Source organism: Rhipicephalus microplus, unplaced genomic scaffold, assembly GCF_043290135.1.
Source record: "Rhipicephalus microplus isolate Deutch F79 unplaced genomic scaffold, USDA_Rmic scaffold_14, whole genome shotgun sequence".
NCBI lineage: Eukaryota > Metazoa > Arthropoda > Arachnida > Ixodida > Ixodidae > Rhipicephalus > Rhipicephalus microplus.
The window spans coordinates 3,532,920-3,552,778 of NW_027464587.1; positions in this window are offsets into that span (position 1 = coordinate 3,532,920).

The window sequence follows — 19,859 nt, forward strand, 5'->3', positions numbered from 1 at the left end:
GTTTTGCTTTTTTCTTTGCACGGATAGCTTTGAAGATATGTTCTGATGGTGGTGAGAGTGGAGCAAGACTGTCTCCGTGGCGCAATGGGCTAGCGCGATCGGCTGTTAACCGAAAGGTTGGAGGTTCGAGCCCACCCGGTGGTGGTGCAGCGCTTTTTTTCTTTGCGCTGATAGCTTTGAAGATATGTTCTGATGGTGGTGAGAGTGGAGCAAGACTGTCTCCGTGGCGCAATGGGCTAGCGCGATCGGCTGTAAACCGAAAGGTTGGAGTTTTGAGCCCTCCCGGGAGTGGTGTGTTGCTTTTTTCTTTGCGGTAATAGCTTTGAAGATATGTTCTGATGGTGGTGAGATTGGAGCAGGACAGTCTTCGTGGCGCAATTGGCTAGCGCGATCGGCTGTTAACCGAAAGGTTGGAGGTTCGAGCCCAACCGGTGGTGGTGCGGCGCTTTTTTTCTTTGGGGTGATAGCTTTGAAGTTATGTTCTGATGGTTGTGAGAGTAGAGCAAGACTTTCTCCATGGCGCAATTGGCTAGCGTGATCGGCTGTTAACCGAAAAGTTGGAGGTTCGAGCTCTCCCGGTGGTGGTGCAGCGCTTTTTTTTCTGTGGGCTGATAGCTTTGAAGTTATGTTCTGATGGTTGTGAGAGTAGAGCAAGACTTTCTCCGTGGCGCAATTGGCTAGCGTGATCGGCTGTTAACCGGAAAGTTGGAGGTTCGAGCCCTCCCGGGAGTGGTGTTTTGCTTTTTCTTTGCGAAAATAGCTTTGAATATATGTTCTGATGGTGGTGAAAGTGGAGCAGGACTGTCTTCGTGGCGCAATTGGCTAGCGCGATCGGCTGTTAACCGAAAGGTCAGAGGTTCGAGCCCAACTGGTGGTGGTGCGGCGCTTTTTTTCTTTGGGGTGATGGCTCTGAAGAAATGTTCTGACGGTGGTGAGAGTGGAGCACGACTGTCTCCGTGGGGCAATTGGCTAGCACGATAACCTGTTAACCGAAAGGTGGGGGGTTCGAGCCCACCCGGTGGTGGTGCGGCGCTTTTTTTTCTTTGGGGTGATAGCCCTGAAGAAATGGTCTGACGGTGGTGAGACTGGAGCAGGACGGTCCCCATGGCGCAATTGGCTAGCGCGATCGGCTGTAAACCGAAAGGTTGGAGTTTTGAGCCCTCCCGGGAGTGGTGTGTTGCTTTTTTCTTTGCGGTAATAGCTTTGAAGATATGTTCTGATGATGGTGAGAGTGGAGCAGGACTGTCTTCGTGGGGCAATTGGCTAGCGCGATCGGCTGTTAACCGAAAGGTTGGAGGTTCGAGCCCACCAGGAGGTGGTGCGCCGCTTTTTTTTCTTTGGGGTGATAGCTCTGAAGAAATGGTCTGGCGGTGGTGAGAGTGGAGCAGGACGGTCCCCGTGGCGCAATTGGCTAGCGCGATCGGCTGTTAACCGAAAAGTTGGAGGTTCGAGCCCACCCGGTGGTGGTGCGGCGCTTTTTTTTCTTTGGGCTGATAGCTTTGAAGATATGTTCTAATTGTGGTGAGAGTTGAGCAGGACTTTCTCTGTGGCGCAATTGGCCAGCGCGATCGGCTGTTAACCGAAAAGTTGGAGGTTCGAGCCCTCCCGGGAGTGGTGTTTTGCTTTTTTCTTTGCGCTGATAGCTTTGAAGATATGTTCTGATGGTGGTGAGAGTGGAGCACGACTGTCTCCGTGGCGCAATTGGCTAGCGCGATCGGCTGTTAACCGAAAGGTTGGAGGTTCGAGCCCACCTGGTGGTGGTGCGGTGCTTTTTTTCTTTGGGCTGATAGCTTTGAAGTTATGTTCTGATGGTGGTTAGAAGGGAGCAAGACTGTCTCCGTGGCGCAATGGGATAGCGCGATCGGCAGTTGACCGAAAGGTTGGAGTTTCGAGCCTTCCCGTGAGTGGTGTGTTGCTTTTTTCTTTGCGCTGATAGCTTTGAAGTTATGTTCTGATGGTGGGGAGAGTGGAGCAAGACTGTCTGCGTGGCGCAATGGGCTAGCGCGATCGGCTGTTAACCGAACGGTTGGAAGTTCGAGCCCAACCGGTGGTGGTGCGGCGCTTTTTTTTCTTTGGGGTGATAGCTCTGAAGAAATGTTCTGACGGTGGTGAGAGTGGAGCACGACTGTCTCCGTGGGGCAATTGGCTAGCGCGATCGGCTGTTAACCGAAAGGTTGGAGGTTCGAGCCCACCAGGAGGTGGTGCGCCGCTTTTTTTTCTTTGGGGTGATAGCTCTAAAGAAATGGTCTGGCGGTGGTGAGAGTGGAGCAGGACGGTCCCCGTGGCGCAATTGGCTAGCGCGATCGGCTGTTAACCGAAAAGTTGGAGGTTCGAGCCCACCCAGTGGTGGTGCGGCGCTTTTTTTTTCTTTGGGCTGATAGCTTTGAAGATATGTTCTAATTGTGGTGAGAGTTGAGCAGGACTTTCTCTGTGGCGCAATTGGCCAGCGCGATCGGCTGTTAACCGAAAAGTTGGAGGTTCGAGCCCAACCGGTGGTGGTGCGGCGCTTTTTTTTCTTTGGGGTGATAGCTCTGAAGAAATGTTCTGACGATGGTGAGAGTGGAGCACGACTGTCTCCGTGGGGATATTGGCTAGCGCGATCGGCTGTTAACCGTAAGATTAGAGGTTCGAGCCCACCCGGTGGTGGTGCAGCGCTTTTTTTTCTTTGGGCTGATAGCTCTGAAGAAATGTTCTGACGGTGGTGAGAGTAGAGCAGGACAGTCTGCGTGGCGAAATTGGCTAGCGCGATCGGCTGTTAACCGAAAAGTTGGAGGTTCGAGCTCTCCCGGTGGTGGTGCAGCGCTTTTTTTTCTGTGGGCTGATAGCTTTGAAGTTATGTTCTGATGGTTGTGAGAGTAGAGCAAGACTTTCTCCGTGGCGCAATTGGCTAGCGTGATCGGCTGTTAACCGGAAAGTTGGAGGTTCGAGCCCTCCCGGGAGTGGTGTTTTGCTTTTTCTTTGCGAAAATAGCTTTGAAGATATGTTCTGATGGTGGTGAAAGTGGAGCAGGACTGTCTTCGTGGCGCAATTGGCTAGCGCGATCGGCTGTTAACCGAAAGGTCAGAGGTTCGAGCCCAACTGGTGGTGGTGCGGCGCTTTTTTTCTTTGGGGTGATGGCTCTGAAGAAATGTCCTGACGGTGGTGAGAGTGGAGCACGACTGTCTCCGTGGGGCAATTGGCTAGCACGATAGCCTGTTAACCGAAAGGTGGGGGGTTCGAGCCCACCCGGTGGTGGTGCGGCGCTTTTTTTTCTTTGGGGTGATAGCCCTGAAGAAATGGTCTGACGGTGGTGAGACTGGAGCAGGACGGTCCCCATGGCGCAATTGGCTAGCGCAATTGGCTGTTAACCGAAAAGTTTGAGGTTCGAGCCCACCCGGTGGTGGTGCGGCGCTTTTTTTTCTTTGGGCTGATAGCTTTGAAGATATGTTCTAATTGTGGTGAGAGTTGAGCAGGACTTTCTCCGTGGCGCAATTGGCCAGCGCGATCGGCTGGTAACCGAAAAGTTGGAGGTTCGAGCCCTCCCGGGAGTGGTGTTTTGCTTTTTTCTTTGCACGGATAGCTTTGAAGATATGTTCTGATGGTGGTGAGAGTGGAGCAAGACTGTCTCCGTGGCGCAATGGGCTAGCGCGATCGGCTGTTAACCGAAAGGTTGGAGGTTCGAGCCCACCCGGTGGTGGTGCAGCGCTTTTTTTCTTTGCGCTGATAGCTTTGAAGATATGTTCTGATGGTGGTGAGAGTGGAGCAAGACTGTCTCCGTGGCGCAATGGGCTAGCGCGATCGGCTGTAAACCGAAAGGTTGGAGTTTTGAGCCCTCCCGGGAGTGGTGTGTTGCTTTTTTCTTTGCGGTAATAGCTTTGAAGATATGTTCTGATGGTGGTGAGATTGGAGCAGGACAGTCTTCGTGGCGCAATTGGCTAGCGCGATCGGCTGTTAACCGAAAGGTTGGAGGTTCGAGCCCAACCGGTGGTGGTGCGGCGCTTTTTTTTCTTTGGGGTGATAGCTTTGAAGTTATGTTCTGATGGTTGTGAGAGTAGAGCAAGACTTTCTCCATGGCGCAATTGGCTAGCGTGATCGGCTGTTAACCGGAAAGTTGGAGGTTCGAGCCCTTCCGGGAGTGGTGTTTTGCTTTTTTCTTTGCGGTAATAGCTTTGAAGATATGTTCTGATGGTGGTGAAAGTGGAGCAGGACTGTCTTCGTGGCGCAATTGGCTAGCGCGATCGGCTGTTAACCGAAAGGTCAGAGGTTCGAGCCCAACTGGTGGTGGTGCGGCGCTTTTTTTCTTTAGGGTGATGGCTCTGAAGAAATGTTCTGACGGTGGTGAGAGTGGAGCACGACTGTCTCCGTGGGGCAATTGGCTAGCACGATCGCCTGTTAACCGAAAGGTGGGGGGTTCGAGCCCACCCGGTGGTGGTGCGGCGCTTTTTTTTCTTTGGGGTGATAGCCCTGAAGAAATGGTCTGACGGTGGTGAGACTGGAGCAGGACGGTCCCCGTGGCGCAATTGGCTAGCGCAATCGGCTGTTAACCGAAAAGTTTGAGGTTCGAGCCCACCCGGTGGTGGTGCGGCGCTTTTTTTTCTTTGGGCTGATAGCTTTGAAGATATGTTCTAATTGTGGTGAGAGTTGAGCAGGACTTTCTCCGTGGCGCAATTGGCCAGCGCGATCGGCTGTTAACCGAAAAGTTGGAGGTTCGAGCCCTCCCGGGAGTGGTGTTTTGCTTTTTTCTTTGCGCTGATAGCTTTGAAGATATGTTCTGATGGTGGTGAGAGTGGAGCAAGACTGTCTCCGTGGCGCAATGGGCTAGCGCGATCGGCTGTAAACCGAAAGGTTGGAGTTTTGAGCCCTCCCGGGAGTGGTGTGTTGCTTTTTTCTTTGCGGTAATAGCTTTGAAGATATGTTCTGATGATGGTGAGAGTGGAGCAGGACTGTCTTCGTGGGGCAATTGGCTAGCGCGATCGGCTGTTAACCGAAAGGTTGGAGGTTCGAGCCCACCAGGAGGTGGTGCGCCGCTTTTTTTTCTTTGGGGTGATAGCTCTGAAGAAATGGTCTGGCGGTGGTGAGAGTGGAGCAGGACGGTCCCCGTGGCGCAATTGGCTAGCGCGATCGGCTGTTAACCGAAAAGTTGGAGGTTCGAGCCCACCCGGTGGTGGTGCGGCGCTTTTTTTTCTTTGGGCTGATAGCTTTGAAGATATGTTCTAATTGTGGTGAGAGTTGAGCAGGACTTTCTCTGTGGCGCAATTGGCCAGCGCGATCGGCTGTTAACCGAAAAGTTGGAGGTTCGAGCCCTCCCGGGAGTGGTGTTTTGCTTTTTTCTTTGCGCTGATAGCTTTGAAGATATGTTCTGATGGTGGTGAGAGTGGAGCACGACTGTCTCCGTGGCGCAATTGGCTAGCGCGATCGGCTGTTAACCGAAAGGTTGGAGGTTCGAGCCCACCTGGTGGTGGTGCGGTGCTTTTTTTCTTTGGGCTGATAGCTTTGAAGTTATGTTCTGATGGTGGTTAGAAGGGAGCAAGACTGTCTCCGTGGCGCAATGGGATAGCGCGATCGGCAGTTGACCGAAAGGTTGGAGTTTCGAGCCTTCCCGGGAGTGGTGTGTTGCTTTTTTCTTTGCGCTGATAGCTTTGAAGTTATGTTCTGATGGTGGGGAGAGTGGAGCAAGACTGTCTGCGTGGCGCAATGGGCTAGCGCGATCGGCTGTTAACCGAACGGTTGGAAGTTCGAGCCCAACCGGTGGTGGTGCGGCGCTTTTTTTTCTTTGGGGTGATAGCTCTGAAGAAATGTTCTGACGGTGGTGAGAGTGGAGCACGACTGTCTCCGTGGGGCAATTGGCTAGCGCGATCGGCTGTTAACCGAAAGGTTGGAGGTTCGAGCCCACCAGGAGGTGGTGCGCCGCTTTTTTTTCTTTGGGGTGATAGCTCTAAAGAAATGGTCTGGCGGTGGTGAGAGTGGAGCAGGACGGTCCCCGTGGCGCAATTGGCTAGCGCGATCGGCTGTTAACCGAAAAGTTGGAGGTTCGAGCCCACCCAGTGGTGGTGCGGCGCTTTTTTTTTCTTTGGGCTGATAGCTTTGAAGATATGTTCTAATTGTGGTGAGAGTTGAGCAGGACTTTCTCTGTGGCGCAATTGGCCAGCGCGATCGGCTGTTAACCGAAAAGTTGGAGGTTCGAGCCCTCCCGGGAGTGGTGTTTTGCTTTTTTCTTTGCGCTGATAGCTTTGAAGATATGTTCTGATGGTGGTGAGAGTGGAGCACGACTGTCTCCGTGGCGCAATTGGCTAGCGCGATCGGCTGTTAACCGAAAGGTTGGAGGTTCGAGCCCACCTGGTGGTGGTGCGGTGCTTTTTTTCTTTGGGCTGATAGCTTTGAAGTTATGATCTGATGGTGGTGAGAAGGGAGCAAGACTGTCTCCGTGGCGCAATGGGATAGCGCGATCGGCAGTTGACCGAAAGGTTGGAGTTTCGAGCCTTCCCGGGAGTGGTGTGTTGCTTTTTTCTTTGCGCTGATAGCTTTGAAGTTATGTTCTGATGGTGGTGAGAGTGGAGCAAGACTGTCTGCGTGGCGCAATGGGCTAGCGCGATCGGCTGTTAACCGAAAGGTTGGAGGTTCGAGCCCACCTGGTGGTGGTGCAGCGTTTTTTTTTCTTTGCGCTGATAGCTTTGAAGATAGGTTCCGATGATGGTGAGAGTGGAGAAAGACTGCCTCCGTGGCGCAATGGGCTAGCGCGATCGGCTGTAAACCGAAAGGTTGGAGTTTTGAGCCCTCCCGGGAGTGGTGTGTTGCTTTTCTCTTTGCGGTAATAGCTTTGAAGATATGTTCTGATGGTGGTGAGATTGGAGCAGGACAGTCTTCGTGGCGCAATTGGCTAGCGCGATCGGCTGTTAACCGAAAGGTTGGAGGTTCGAGCCCAACCGGTGGTGGTGTGGCGCTTTTTTTTCTTTGGGGTGATAGCTTTGAAGTTATGTTCTGATGGTTGTGAGAGTAGAGCAAGACTTTTTCCGTGGCGCAATTGGCTAGCGTGATCGGCTGTTAACCGGAAAGTTGGAGGTTCGAGCCCTCCCGGGAGTGGTGTTTTGCTCTTTTCTTTGCGGTAATAGCTTTGAAGATATGTTCTGATGGTGGTGAAAGTGGAGCAGGACTGTCTTCGTGGCGCAATTGGCTAGCGCGATCGGCTGTTAACCGAAAGGTCAGAGGTTCGAGCCCAACTGGTGGTGGTGCGGCGCTTTTTTTCTTTGGGGTGATGGCTCTGAAGAAATGTTCTGGCGGTGGTGAGAGTGGAGCACGACTGTCTCAGTGGGGCAATTGGCTAGCACGATCGCCTGTTAACCGAAAGGTGGGGGTTCGAGCCCACCCGGTGGTGGTGCGGCGCTTTTTTTTCTTTGGGGTGATAGCCCTGAAGAAACGGTCTGACGGTGGTGAGACTGGAGCAGGACGGTCCCCGTGGCGCAATTGGCTAGCGCAATCGGCTGTTAACCGAAAAGTTTGAGGTTCGAGCCCACCCGGTGGTGGTGCGGCGCTTTTTTTTCTTTGGGCTGATAGCTTTGAAGATATGTTCTAATTGTGGTGAGAGTTGAGCAGGACTTTCTCCGTGGCGCAATTGGCCAGCGCGATCGGCTGTTAACCGAAAAGTTGGAGGTTCGAGCCCTCCCGGGAGTGGTGTTTTGCTTTTTTCTTTGCACGGATAGCTTTGAAGATATGTTCTGATGGTGGTGACAGTGGAGCAAGACTGTCTCCGTGGCGCAATGGGCTAGCGCGATCGGCTGTTAACCGAAAGGTTGGAGGTTCGAGCCCACCCGGTGGTGGTGCAGCGCTTTTTTTCTTTGCGCTGATAGCTTTGAAGATATGTTCTGATGGTGGTGAGAGTGGAGCAACACTGTCTCCGTGGTGCAATGGGCTAGCGCGATCGGCTGTAAACCGAAAGGTTGGAGTTTTGAGCCCTCCCGGGAGTGGTGTGTTGCTTTTTTCTTTGCGGTAATAGCTTTGAAGATACGTTCTGATGATGGTGAGAGTGGAGCAGGACTGTCTTCGTGGGGCAATTGGCTAGCGCGATCGGCTGTTAACCGAAAGGTTGGAGGTTCGAGCCCACCAGGAGGTGGTGCGCCGCTTTTTTTTCTTTGGGGTGATAGCTCTGAAGAAATGGTCTGGCGGTGGTGAGAGTGGAGCAGGACGGTCCCCGTGGCGCAATTGGCTAGCGCGATCGGCTGTTAACCGAAAAGTTGGAGGTTCGAGCCCACCCGGTGGTGGTGCGGCGCTTTTTTTTCTTTGGGCTGATAGCTTTGAAGATATGTTCTAATTGTGGTGAGAGTTGAGCAGGACTTTCTCTGTGGCGGAATTGGCCAGCGCGATCGGCTGTTAACCGAAAAGTTGGAGGTTCGAGCCCTCCCGGGAGTGGTGTTTTGCTTTTTTCTTTGCGCTGATAGCTTTGAAGATATGTTCTGATGGTGGTGAGAGTGGAGCACGACTGTCTCCGTGGCGCAATTGGCTAGCGCGATCGGCTGTTAACCGAAAGGTTGGAGGTTCGAGCCCACCTGGTGGTGGTGCGGTGCTTTTTTTCTTTGGGCTGATAGCTTTGAAGTTATGTTCTGATGGTGGTTAGAAGGGAGCAAGACTGTCTCCGTGGCGCAATGGGATAGCGCGATCGGCAGTTGACTGAAAGGTTGGAGTATCGAGCCTTCCCGGGAGTGGTGTGTTGCTTTTTTCTTTGCGCTGATAGCTTTGAAGTTATGTTCTGATGGTGAGGAGAGTGGAGCAAGACTGTCTGCGTGGCGCAATGGGCTAGCGCGATCGGCTGTTAACCGAACGGTTGGAAGTTCGAGCCCAACCGGTGGTGGTGCGGCGCTTTTTTTTCTTTGGGGTGATAGCTCTGAAGAAATGTTCTGACGGTGGTGAGAGTGGAGCACGACTGTCTCCGTGGGGCAATTGGCTAGCGCGATCGGCTGTTAACCGAAAGGTTGGAGGTTCGTGCCCACCAGGAGGTGGTGCGCCGCTTTTTTTTCTTTGGGGTGATAGCTCTGAAGAAATGGTCTGGCGGTGGTGAGAGTGGAGCAGGACGGTCCCCGTGGCGCAATTGGCTAGCGCGATCGGCTGTTAACCGAAAAGTTGGAGGTTCGAGCCCACCCAGTGGTGGTGCGGCGCTTTTTTTTTCTTTGGGCTGATAGCTTTGAAGATATGTTCTAATTGTGGTGAGAGTTGAGCAGGACTTTCTCTGTGGCGCAATTGGCCAGCGCGATCGGCTGTTAACCGAAAAGTTGGAGGTTCGAGCCCTCCCGGGAGTGGTGTTTTGCTTTTTTCTTTGCGCTGATAGCTTTGAAGATATGTTCTGATGGTGGTGAGAGTGGAGCACGACTGTCTCCGTGGCGCAATTGGCTAGCGCGATCGGCTGTTAACCGAAAGGTTGGAGGTTCGAGCCCACCTGGTGGTGGTGCGGTGCTTTTTTTCTTTGGGCTGATAGCTTTGAAGTTATGATCTGATGGTGGTGAAAAGGGAGCAAGACTGTCTCCGTGGCGCAATGGGATAGCGCGATCGGCAGTTGACCGAAAGGTTGGAGTTTCGAGCCTTCCCGGGAGTGGTGTGTTGCTTTTTTCTTTGCGCTGATAGCTTTGAAGTTATGTTCTGATGGTGGTGAGAGTGGAGCAAGACTGTCTGCGTGGCGCAATGGGCTAGCGCGATCAGCTGTTAACCGAAAGGTTGGAGGTTCGAGCCCACCTGGTGGTGGTGCAGCGTTTTTTTTTCTTTGCGCTGATAGCTTTGAAGATAGGTTCTGATGATGGTGAGAGTGGAGAAAGACTGCCTCCGTGGCGCAATGGGCTAGCGCGATCGGCTGTTAACCGAAAGGTTGGAGTCTCGCGCCCTCCCAGGAGTGGTGTGTTGCTTTTTTTTTGCGGTAATAGCTCTGAAGAAATGGTCTGGCGGTGGTGAGAGTGGAGCAGGACGGTCCCCGTGGCGCAATTGGCTAGCGCGATCGGCTGTTAACCGAAAAGTTGGAGGTTCGAGCACACCCGGTGGTGGTGCGGCGCTTTTTTTTTCTTTGGGCTGATAGCTTTGAAGATATGTTTTAATTGTGGTGAGAGTTGAGCAGGACTTTCTCTGTGGCGCAATTGGCCAGCGCGATCGGCTGTTAACCGAAAAGTTGGAGGTTCGAGCCCTCCCGGGAGTGGTGTTTTGCTTTTTTCTTTGCGCTGATAGCTTTCAAGATATGTTCTGATGGTGGTGAGAGTGGAGCACGACTGTCTCCGTGGCGCAATTGGCTAGCGCGATCGGCTGTTAACCGAAAGGTTGGAGGTTCGAGCCCCCCTGGTGGTGGTGCGGTGCTTTTTTTCTTTGGGCTGATAGCTTTGAAGTTATGTTCTGATGGTGGTGAGAAGGGAGCAAGACTGTCTCCGTGGCGCAATGGGATAGCGCGATCGGCAGTTGACCGAAAGGTTGGAGTTTCGAGCCTTCCCGGGAGTGGTGTGTTGTTTTTTTCTTTGCGCTGATAGCTTTGAAGTTATGTTCTGATGGTGGTGAGAGTGGAGCAAGACTGTCTGCGTGGCGCAATGGGCTAGCGCGATCGGCTGTTAACCGAACGGTTGGAAGTTCGAGCCCAACCAGTGGTGGTGCGGCGCTTTTTTTTCTTTGGGGTGATAGCTTTGAAGTTATGTTCTGATGGTGGTGAGAAGGGAGCAAGACTGTCTCCGTGGCGCAATGGGATAGCGCGATCGGCAGTTGACCGAAAGGTTGGAGTTTCGAGCCTTCCCGGGAGTGGTGTGTTGCTTTTTTCTTTGCGCTGATAGCTTTGAAGTTATGTTCTGATGGTGGTGAGAGTGGAGCAAGACTGTCTGCGTGGCGCAATGGGCTAGCGCGATCGGCTGTTAACCGAACGGTTGGAAGTTCGAGCCCAACCGGTGGTGGTGCGGCGCTTTTTTTTTCTTTGGGCTGATAGCTTTGAAGATATGTTCTAATTGTGGTGAGAGTTGAGCAGGACTTTCTCTGTGGCGCAATTGGCCAGCGCGATCGGCTGTTAACCGAAAAGTTGGAGGTTCGAGCCCTCCCGGGAGTGGTGTTTTGCTTTTTTCTTTGCGCTGATAGCTTTGAAGATATGTTCTGATGGTGGTGAGAGTGGAGCATGACTGTCTCCGTGGCGCAATTGGCTAGCGCGATCGGCTGTTAACCGAAAGGTTGGAGGTTCGAGCCCACCTGGTGGTGGTGCGGTGCTTTTTTTCTTTGGGCTGATAGCTTTAAAGTTATGTTCTGATGGTGGTGAGAAGGGAGCAAGACTGTCTCCGTGGCGCAATGGGATAGCGCGATCGGCAGTTGACCGAAAGGTTGGAGTTTCGAGCCTTCCCGGGAGTGGTGTGTTGCTTTTTTCTTTGCGCTGATAGCTTTGAAGTTATGTTCTGATGGTGGTGAGAGTGGAGCAAGACTGTCTGCGTGGCGCAATGGGCTAGCGCGATCGGCTGTTAACCGAAAGGTTGGAGGTTCGAGCCCACCTGGTGGTGGTGCAGCGCTTTTTTTTTCTTTGCGCTGATAGCTTTGAAGATAGGTTCTGATGATGGTGAGAGTGGAGAAAGACTGCCTCCGTGGCGCAATGGGCTAGCGCGATCGGCTGTTAACCGAAAGGTTGGAGTCTCGAGCCCTCCCAGGAGTGGTGTGTTGCTTTTTTCTTTGCGGTATTAGCTTTGAAGATATGTTCTGATGGTGGTGAGATTGGAGCAGGACAGTCTTCGTGGCGCAATTGGCTAGCGCGATCGGCTGTTAACCGAAAGGTTGGAGGTTCGAGCCCAACCGGTGGTGGTGCGGCGCTTTTTTTTCTTTGGGGTGATAGCTCTGAAGAAATGTTCTGACGGTGGTGAGAGTGGAGCACGACTGTCTCCGTGGGGCAATTGGCTAGCGCGATCGGCTGTTAACCGAAAGGTTGGAGGTTCGAGCCCACCAGGAGGTGGTGCGGCGCTTTTTTTTCTTTGGGGTGATAGCTCTGAAGAAATGGTCTGGCGGTGGTGAGAGTGGAGCAGGACGGCACCGTGGCGCAATTGGCCATTCCACTTCCAGCTTTCGAGCGATACGGTCGCGGAATGTTCGGCTCCGACGGAGCGGTATCAGCGGCCCGACCGGGCCGCGGTGACAGGGTTTTTGCGCCTAGCGCCGACGATTATCAGGTGATTTTGCCCAATCTGCCTTCCGGACGCATCGCTGCGAATACCGTTTTCATGCATGGTGATCCGAGAGCCCGGCCTTACCGCGTCGAAGACTACAGGGACACTTTGGCCAAGCTTGGTGCGCTCGACGACGTTTTGGCGTTGGGGGCGTATCAAATGAACCACGTATGGGCTGTGACACTGACGAGTGCTGAGGCTGCTCGGAAGTTGCTCTCCGCCATCGATGTGAAGGTAAAGGATCGCCCATGTTTGCTCATTGACCCAAATAACCGCGAGGTTCGCTTGAAGCTTCACTGGTTGCTGCACGGCGTGACCGACGAAGACGTGCGTGTTGCCTTGACTCCCTATGGGAAAGTGTTCGAAGTGAAACGGGAGAAGTGGCGAGCACCGGGCATCACAGAAAAGGGCTCAACGACGCGGTCTGTGGGACTAAAGCTGCACTCCGACGTCAAGGTGGATGTCATTCCGCACCAGCTCAAGATTGCCGGAGAGCTGACTCTCGTTGTCGTTCCGGGCCGTGCACCGTTGTGCCTACGGTGCAAGAGTACCGGTCACATACGTCGCGACTGCCGAGTACCCCGCTGCAGTCGTTGTAACCTCTTCGGCCACGAAGACGCCGACGGCGCGAAGACATATGCCAGTGTGACTGGACCAGCGCAGGAAAGTGATGCACTGGAGCACCTCATAGACGAAGCAGACTCGGAAGAAACAGCAGGAGTTAACCCGAGCTCTGCTGTGGAAGATGGGTCGTCATGCCGTCAAGAAGAGGGAGTGTGTGAAGCACCAGGTAAGCCCGACACCGGGCTTCCATATGAAGGCGTAGGCGAAAGTAGTGAAAAGGTGGATGGAAGCAGCACCGGCGACACGTGTCTTGGCTCAGCAGACGAGACCCCCTCGGAGGCTGAACCGATGACTGGGATTGAAAGCGACAGTGGCACTGTGACGGGGAAGCGTCCCCGTGACGAAGGGAAAAAAGACAAGGGCACCACTGCTGCCTCGCCGGACGAACCACCCGCCAAAACGACTCCCGCTCGGCGGCCTCTCATCCGGCCACGGCCAAACATTTTGTCGGAGCGCAAGACGGCGGAAACGCCGCCTTCGCCAACTTTAGGACTGTACTGAGACAAGGCGTTCAGGAAGGAATTGCAGTTGTAAGGTAAGCGCCATGCCCCTGGTTTTTTCGTAGCCTTACAATGGTGCAAATAGAAAATTCAATCCGTGTGCCCACTTTAAATGTGCGTGGCCTGGCCTCACGGAGAAAACAATGTCAACTTTATCGGTTAGTAAGCGACCTTGACCTTGACATACTGGCAGTCCAAGAGACTAAAGTCCATGGCGACGATGAAACTGGGGGCATGGTGCGCCAATTCTTGCCGCGGTATTCTGTTATAGTTAGCCATGCCATAGGGACTTCTTCCGGTTGCGTTTTGTTCGTCAGACAGAGTCTGGGTGCTAAAGTAGAAGCCTCAACGTCATGTCCGTCTGGTCGGCTCATTGTTTGTGATCTTTTGTTTTCGGGATTGGAATGGCGCGTAATATGCTTGTACGCACCGACTGTCACTGACGAAAGACGCATATTTTTCGAACAACTAAAGCAGTATACCAATTGTAATAGGCTCCTAATCATTATTGGCGATTTCAACTGCGTCCATTCAGCCAAAGACAAAACTAGCGAACGACATTACAGGGATGCAAGTACGGCTGTCTTAAGCGATATAGTAAGAGAACATGGTTTGGAGGATGTGGCTGAATGTCTCGGTGGTGGCCAGACTATGCAGTACACCCACTTTCAGGCAGCCAGCCACGCCCGACTAGATAGGGCGTACGTGAGTGTAGAATTGGTACCGCTTTGCAAGGCATACCGTGTTAACGCCGTTTCATTTAGTGACCACTGCTTGGTTAGCTTTGTAGTAGCTAGCACGAAAGAAACGAAAAGGGCCTTCGAGTGGCAACTATGGAAATTGAATTCGAATCTGCTGAGTGATGAAAAATTTATGGAGGAAGTAATGACGCAAGTTGAAAAAATGAAAGTTCGCAGTAAAAAGACGTTTAGAGAAAAATGGGAGAACTTCAAGCAGGTCGTTAAATTAAAGGCTTTGGAACGCTCGAGCGCTATAAGCAGAGAAAAAGGAGCAGAAGAAAAGCTCATGCGCAGAAACCTGGAAAAATTGCTCCTCGAAGAATGTAGAATGCCCGGCATGTTTCTTGAAGATATTCGCGCGTTGAAAAGTAAAATTGAGCGGTTCGATGTCGAAAGATACCGCGGTGCTATGATGCGGGCAAGAGCCGAGCGACTGATAACGGCAGAAGCACCGTCAAAAAGGGCGTTGGGCTTAGAAAAGTGGCATGCGCGTCGTAATCAGATAACAGAAATTGAACACGAGGGTGAAGTCAGCGATGTCGCAGATGTTATCGAGCGTGCTTTCTTTGAGCACTTCCATGGTTTATTCACCGCCAGCTCAGTTGATGTCGATCGTTTTAAAAAAGATTTTTTACCGCTGATGCCAAAGCTTGACAATAATGCAAAAGAATTATTGGAAGAACCCATTTCGGAAGAGGAAGTTAACAGTGCTATTGAAAGTATGCATCCCGGGAAATCGCCTGGCCCTGATGGTCTGACTTCCGCCTTTTATAAGTGTTTCAAGTTTGAAATAACACCAGTCTTAGCTGACGTTTATAATGAGGCATTCGAGCTGAAAATATTACCCCCGTCCTTTTCATCATTTCACACTGTTCTTATACCAAAATCGGAAGACCCCGTTGCACTGCGCAAAGTAAATTCTTACCGCCCAATCTGCCTCACTAATGGAGATTACAAGATATTCATGAAAATCCTAGCTAAAAGGTTGCAAACAGTCATTACGGAGCTCGTGGGGCCACATCAGACGTGCGGCATTAAAGGTCGAACTATCCTCACGAATATACACGCAGCCCGGAGCATCCTCGAATGTTGCGACGCTATTGATGCGCGAGTCGCAATGCTGCAAATCGACCTCGAGAAAGCTTTCGACAGGGTGCCTCATGAAATTCTGCTGTGCATCCTAGATTATGTGAATTTAGGGAAAATAATCAAAGAGGGGGTTGTCATGGCGTACCGAGACTGCTCAACGCGGCTAATCGTTAACAAGGTGGTGGGGAAGCGCATCCCAGTCAAGCGTTCGGTCCGTCAGGGTTGTCCTCTCTCACCACTATTGTTTTGTTTGTACATAGAGTCCTTTTGTTTGAGTGTCATAGAGAATGACTGTGTCCGTGGGTTTAAGCTGCACGAGGTTGAAGTCCGACTGTTGGCTTATGCGGACGATATTGCCATTTTTTGCGCGGACTCTGACAGCATAGCAGATGCTGTCAAATGCGTTACTAACTTCTGTGCTGCAAGTGGCAGCGCTGTTAACTGGGGAAAATGCCTTGGCTTTTGGCACGGTGACTGGGCAGAAACCCCAGACAGTTTTGCCAGCATAAGGTTTGTTACGACACCGGTGAAATACTTGGGTGCCCCCCTCGAATGCTACAAAGACAGCGAATCGTACTGGAGGAGCCAAGTGGATAACCTGCGGGAAAGAGTGAACAAGTGGAATGGCTGGAATTGGTCTATGTTTTCTAAAGCCACAATTTGCAACATATTCTTAGTGAGTAAAATTTGGTATATCTTACAAGTCTTACATTGTTCAAGGGTAAACATCCAAAAATTTCACCGTGTGTTCGCTGTCTTTGTGTGGGAATCGTCTTGGGAAAGATCGAGTCGGGCCAATTTATTTCTTCGAGTGCGAAATGGAGGACTCGGCTTGTCGCATTTGTTTTAAAGACAGGTAGTCAATCGATTTTGTTTCTTTAGAGACGTCGACAACCCATTCCTTCGCACTGTCTGTCAACTTCGCCTGGGGCAACACTTGCCTAACATGGTTGTATCAACCTGCAGCGTACCTGGTGGTGTTTATGGCTTTCTCCGCGAAGTTGTGCTTTCTTGTAGGTTTCTGTCAGTGCGGTTTTCACTTGAATATTTGAGTCAAGTCCGACGAAGAAAGTTGTACAAGGACTTATGTGATGTGTTTTTACCAGTGCCTATGTATCGGTCCCTTTACAATGTATGCCGTGGCCACACTGTACTAAAGCGCGTCAAGGCGATGAAAATATCGCCAGGTGCTAAGAATTTCTTTTTTAAATTACATACCGGTACGCTGACCGTCAAAACCTTGATGGCTGCAAAGGGGTTCTACGTTCCTTGGGGCACGCATTGCATAATATGCAGAAAGGAGGAGACAATTGAGCATGTATTCATTGACTGCTGGGATGCTGTCTTTCTTTGGGACGTGCTCCAGCGCACGATCAAAAAAGACTTCCCCATAAATGCATATGGCATCCGCTATTTGCATATACAAAGTGACCATGGTACCCCATATGATATGATAATGCTTATGGCTCTTCATAGCATTTGGAAATCCAGGATGGCAGCCATGCACTTTGATGTAGATGCACGAGCACCCACCCAGTACTTCAAAGAGTATATAAGAAATTTTGTGGATGAACAAAAGTTGCAGGAACTCCCCCCAGAATGGTTGCCGCGCGTCGAATTACTATCGACGATAAAAACATTTTAACAGATGCGTGGCCACATCGTTTGAGCCATGGTTTTTACAATGTTTTGGATTGTGTTGTGTAATTATCAGTTAATATGTGTATTGTTTATGTGAGCCGAAAACAGGCAATAAAGAAAAAAAAAGTGGCGCAATTGGCTAGCGCGACCGGCTGTTAACCGAAAAGTTGGAGGTTCGAGCCCACCCGGTGGTGGTGCGGCGCTTTTTTTTTCTTTGGGCTGATAGCTTTGAAGATATCTTCTAATTGTGGTGAGAGTTGAGCAGGACTTTCTCTGTGGCGCAATTGGCCAGCGCGATCGGCTGTTAACCGAAAAGCTGGAGGTTCGAGCCCTCCCAGGAGTGGTGTTTTGCTTTTTTCTTTGCGCTGATAGCTTTGAAGATATGTTCTGATGGTGGTGAGAGTGGAGCACGACTGTCTCCGTGGCGCAATTGGCTAGCGCGATCGGCTGTTAACCGAAAGGTTGGAGGTTCGAGCCCACCCGGTGGAGGTGCGGTGCTTTTTTTTCTTTGGGCTGAAAGCTTTGAAGTTATGTTCTGATGGGGGTGAGAAGGGAGCAAGACTGTCTCCGTGGCGCAATGGGATAGCGCGATCGGCTGTTGACCGAAAGGTTGGAGTTTCGAGCCCTCCCGGGAGTGGTGTCTTGCTTTTTTCTTTGCGCTGATAGCTTTGAAGTTATGTTCTGATGGTGGTGAGAGTGGAGCAAGACTGTCTCCGTGGCGCAATGGGCTAGCGCGATCGGCTGTTAACCGAAAGGTTGGAGGTTCGAGCCCACCTGGCGGTGGTGGTGCGGCGCTTTTTTTTCTTCGGGTTGATAGCTTTGAAAATATGTTCTGATGGTGGTGAGAGTGGAGCACGATTGTCTCCGTGGCGCAATTGGCTAGCGCGATCTGCTGTTAACCGAAAAGTTGGAGGTTCGAGCCCACCCGGTGGTGGTGCGGTGCTTTTGTTCTTTGGGCTGATAGTTTTGATGATATGTTCTGATGGTGGTGAGAGATGAGCAAGACTGTCTCCGTGGCGCAATGGGCTAGCGCGATTGGCTGTTGACCGAAAGGTTGGAGTTTTGAGCCCTCCCGGGAGTGGTGTGTTGCTTTTTTCTTTGGGGTGATAGCTCTGAAGAAATGGTCTGACGGTGGTGAGAGTGGAGCAGGACGGTCCCCGTGGCGCAATTGGCTAGCGCGATCGGCTGTTAACCGAAAAGTTGGAGGTTCGAGCCCACCCGGTGGTGGTGCGGCGCTTTTTTTTCTTTGGGCTGATAGCTTTGAAGATATGTTCTAATTGTGGTGAGAGTTGAGTAGGACTTTCTCCGTGGCGCAATTGGCCAGCGCGATCGGCTGTTAACCGAAAAGTTGGAGGTTCGAGCCCTCCCGGGAGTGGTGTTTTGCTTTTTTCTTTGGGGTGATAGCTCTGAAGAAATGGTCTGACGGTGGTGAGAGTGGAGCAGGACGGTCCCCGTGGCGCAATTGGCTAGCGCGATCGGCTGTTAACCGAAAAGTTGGAGGTTCGAGCCCACCCGGTGGTGGTGCGGCGCTTTTTTTTCTTTGGGCTGATAGCTTTGAAGATATGTTCTAATTGTGGTGAGAGTTGAGTAGGACTTTCTCCGTGGCGCAATTGGCCAGCGCGATCGGCTGTTAACCGAAAAGTTGGAGGTTCGAGCCCTCCCGGGAGTGGTGTTTTGCTTTTTTCTTTGCGCGGATAGCTTTGAAGATATGTTCTGATGGTGGTGAGAGTGGAGCACGACTGTCTCCTTGGCGCAATTGGCTAGCGCGATCGGCTGTTAACCAAAAAGTTGGAGGTTCGAGCCCACCCGGTGGTGGTGCGGTTCTTTTTTTCTTTGGGCTGATAGCTTTAATGATATGATCTGATGGTGGTGAGAGATGAGCAAGACTGTCTCCGTGGCGCAATGGGCTAGCGCGATCGGCTGTTGACCGAAAGGTTGGAGTTTCGAGCCCTCCCGGGAGTGGTGTGTTGCTTTTTTCTTTCCGATGATAGCTTTGAAGATATGTTCTGATGGTGGTGAGAGGGGAGCAAGACTGTCTCCGTGGCGCAATTGGCTAGCGCGATCGGCTGTTAACCGGAAAGTTGGAGGTTCGAGCCCACCCTGTGTTGGTGCCACGCTTTTTTTAATTTGGGCTGATAGCTTTGAAGATATGTTCTGATGGTGGTGAGAGTGGAGCAGGATTGTCTCCGTGGCGCCATTGGCTAGCGCGATCGGCTGTTAACCAAAAGGTCGGAGGTTCGAGCCCACCCAGTGGTGGTGCGGCGCTTTTTTTTCTTTGGGCTGATAGCTTTGAAGATATGTTCTTATGGTGGTGAGAGTGGAGCAGGACTGTCTCCGTGGCGCAATTGGCTAGCGCGATCGGCTGTTAACCGAAAAATCGGAGGTTCGAGCCTACCCGGTGATTGTGCGGCGCTTTTTTTTCTGTGGGCTGATAGCTTTGAAGATATGTTCTGATGGGGGTGAGAGTGGAGCAGGACTGTCTCCGTGGCGCAATTGGCTAGCGTGATCGGCTGTTAACCGAAAAGTTGGAGGTTCGAGCCCACCCGGTGGTGGTGCGGTGCTTTTTTTCTTTGGGCTGATAGCTTTGAAGATATGTTCTGATGGTGGTGAGAGTGGAGCAGGACTGTCTCCATGGCGCAATTGGCGAGCGCGATCGGTGTTAACCAAAAAGTCGGAGGTTCGAGCCCACCCGGTGGTGGTATGGCGCTTTTTTTTCTTTGGGCTGATAGCTTTGAAGATATTGTCACGTCACTCCAGGGGGTGTCGACAAGATTTACTGACGTCTGAGCAACAGGGCTCTAACCAAGCGCGTCGGTTGGGCTTGTTTGCCAGAGCGAGGGCCCACGTGCACTTCTTTCTTCTCTGAGGTTTGGGCCTTCACCTTGGCATACGACCCACTACTAGAAAGAGGTGGCAATATTCCCCCTCAACAACAAAAAAGAGCATCGTCCCGATGCTGCAAAGTTATTGAAAAAAAAACCAAAACAAAGTAGTTTAAACAATGAAAAAGGGCACCAATAATGAAATGTTAGACGCGATAAGTTCACCAATGATAAGGCAATTGTCGGAGCACAAATAAAAAAAAACACAGGAAAAGTGGTCTTTTAGGAACGCGCAAAATAGGGCTTCATGCGCACCACGTG